The sequence below is a fragment of the Lipotes vexillifer genome, unplaced genomic scaffold (genome assembly GCF_000442215.2).
Source record: "Lipotes vexillifer unplaced genomic scaffold, Lipotes_vexillifer_v1.1 scaffold351, whole genome shotgun sequence".
Taxonomy (NCBI): domain Eukaryota; kingdom Metazoa; phylum Chordata; class Mammalia; order Artiodactyla; family Lipotidae; genus Lipotes; species Lipotes vexillifer.
Genome location: NW_006787659.1, coordinates 1,234,878 through 1,238,108, shown reverse-complemented (window position 1 = coordinate 1,238,108; position 3,231 = coordinate 1,234,878). Strand labels below are relative to the sequence as shown.

The 3,231-nt window shown below is 36.6% G+C and overlaps 1 pseudogene; it reads left to right on the top strand.

Moving 5' to 3' along the window:
* The first annotated feature begins 1,849 nt into the window (after positions 1-1,849).
* On the top strand, positions 1,850-2,598 carry LOC103069845 (protein FAM60A pseudogene; annotated as a pseudogene).
* The last annotated feature ends 633 nt before the right edge of the window (positions 2,599-3,231 follow it).

The following is a 3,231-nucleotide window of genomic DNA, read 5'->3' as shown; positions in this document are numbered from 1 at the left end:
CCTTTTTTGTGTGTCACATTTTCTTTTGACTTACCAGAAATAATTTATATTAAAAAAATTAGTTCTCAATTGTTGCAGTTCATTATACAGTAGTAGGTTATTGTTGCTGTAGAGTTTGAAACAACACCTGTCTCATTTTGTTTTAAGAAAATGTTATAGTTTTGAACATAGAGACTATTCAGTTCTTATAGAACAATATTTAGAATAGTTTTTAATTTACATAGCACTAATTATGGCCATTATTAATTATAAGAATGACAGTTAAATCATATCTAAAATTGTGAAGAGGTATTAAAAATTGCATATTGTATTATTTATATATTAATCTTCCTATTTCTGTTAACTTGCCATATTATGAACATATTAACAGGATACATATTCTAACAATACATTACCTATGATGTTAAGTATTTAAAGTTAAGACTCACAAACATTAAATAGTCACAATACTAGTAAACTTCAGTCTAATTAATTTTTTTATTAAACTATTTTAAAATTTGTATCTTTAATGCCAGGTTCAGATAATTGTATAATATACATGATAAATATATTTCAAGTATATTTTGCATGTAATAGCAGAAGACTCCCTGATAGCTTGGCATTGTGATGGCCTTATACAGAATATTGGAAAATACAGCACAGGAAGTATAATAAAAGGAAGATGAACAGTTCTGTTTTCACCACAAGAGGCTTAAATTTGTATATCTTAGCATTGACCTAGCCTGTGAGCTAAGCTCAAATCTTTGTGTTTGTGTGCTTATGATTGATCCTAGATGAAAACAATAATTGAATGCATGGAAATATTTCCTGTCTGGGGTCATTTGCTAAGGTGGGGAGGCAGAAGAGTGTGTTTTCAAGACAGAAATTGTCTGGGTGAGTGGGAAAGTAAACTTAAAGGGAACTGTGGTAGGATTATGGAGAAGTGTTGAGTGTCCTTTTGAGGTTTGTCATCATAGAATTTAAAATCAAATCAGTCTGCCTTGATACCAAAACCAGACATAAAAAGAAAAAATAATAGACCATTATCTTTTATAAATGTAGACACAAAAACCCTCCACAAAATACTAGCAAACCGAATCCAGCAGCATATAAAAAACATACATAATGACTAAAGAAATTTGTCCTAGGAATTTAAAGTTAGTTTAACATCTGAAAATTAATTAATGTAGTATATCAATACAATAAAGAAAACCACATGATCATTTCAATAGATGCAGAAAAAGCATTTGACAAAATCCAACACATTTTCCTGATTTAAAAAGAAATTCAACAAACTAGGAATAGAAGGGAACATCCTCAGTCTGAAAGGGCACCTACACGAAACTCACAGATAATACCATACTTAATGATGAAAGAATGAGAGTGTTTCCCTTAAAATAAGAAACAAAACAAGAATGTCCACTCTTCCCAGTTGTATTCAACATTGTACTGAAGGTTCTAACAAGGGCAGTTAGGCAAGTGAAATTGAAAGTATTTAGATTGGAAATGGAAAAGTAAAATTATCTCTTATTTGCAGATGACATGATTTTGTAAATAGAAAATCCTAAGGAATCCAGTAAAAAACTATTAGATGAAGATGAAGCCATATGTTTAATCTTTATTTCCTTATCCTGTACGTCCCACCAAGTGTCCAGAATGCATTTAGATGCTAAACATTCTTCAGCGCCTTGTAATGCCAGTTACCTCCTCCACAACCATGGATTCTGCCCCTTCCTCGCTTTTGAAGCTCTGCTGTGTGCTACTTCTTTGTTAGAAGCAAAACCAAAAACTCTCATGGAGAACCAGCTGCAGAAGACAGTCTCCCTAGATAAGGCAGTTGAGGAGGGAGGGCCTGGATGTGCAGTCGGGAATGTCATGGTGTACACGCTACACCTCAGGAATGTTAACTGAGGATGGAATGGCAGCTTTTGGAAGGCTATTTCTAGAAGAAAAGATGTTGACTTTTACAAGTCAAAGATGTATTGAAGTATAGAAGGCTGCCGTATTTGCAGAGCTAGGTTCTTCATTTCTCACTTTAGTGACGGTAAATGCTGAAAGGACTTCTAGAGCTATTTGCAGTTCCAGGAGACTCCTTCAGAGCACTTCTGCAATGGGTGAGTGCTACTTGTGAAAAGACAGGAAAAGCTGCCAGCAGGATAGAAAACAAACAAACTAGAGTCACGTGGTAGGTAAAAGGGCAGTCCCCAGTCTAGACTCTATCTTGAAGCCAAAGAAAGTGGAAACTGTATTGGAAAGGGATAAAGAAGCCACCAGCTCAGTAAACTGCAGGAAGAACCTCAGTCTCTCGACTCCACTGCCCACAGCTCCACATCAAGCACTTCTCCAGCCCTTCCTTTTCGTGCGGTTACCACTCAAGACGACAGCTCTGATATGGATATGGCTTCTGGTTTTGACAAGACAGCTGTCTTTCCCATTCAATCTCACGTGTGGGAAAAGGCAGAAAATATGTTGTGGGTTTATCTCTAAAGGCATTTGGGGGAAGTCCTGCTTAACGCCCATCTGTTTAAGCCTTACTGCAACTATAAGAAAGCAGCATCTGAGAAGCTGGAGGAGCAGGGCCAGAGCCTCCACCCATTTCCACTGAGGGGTGATGACTGAGGCTTATAGAGAAGGGGAACAAAAATCTATTTAAATTTTGGAAAGACAGAAGTGGCTGTATTCGTTTTCTAGAGCTGCCATAACAAAGTACTACAGACTAAGTGCCTTAAACAACAGAAACTTATTTTCTCACAGTTCTGGAAGCTAGAAGTCTGAAATCAAGGTGTTGGCAGGGTTGGTTCCTTCTGAGATCCTGGAGGTCAGGTTCTGTTCCTCGGTTTCTAGATGTTTGTCTTCTCCCTCTGTCTTCCCTCTGTGCTTGTCTGTGTCCAAATTTCCTCTTGTGATAAGGACAGCATTCAGACTGGATGAAGACCCACCCTAATGACTTCATTTTAATTTAATTACCTCATTAAAGACCCTGTCTCTAAATACAGTTTTATTCTGAGATACTGGAGTTTAGGACTTCAACATGTAAATTGGGGTCGGGGGAGACAATTTAGCCCCTAACAGTTCCAATCCTGTTTTTGATTTGGATATTTGCTATTCTACCAAAAGACAATTTCTAGGATGGCTTTCTAAACATTGAGATTAGAAATTAGGTAATTAGTGAATCCTGAAAGTCTAGCTCTTCAATTCTAAAATCTTCATTTAAAGCCTCTCATTTCAGCTTTTCTAAAAGTTCCAGGAAAA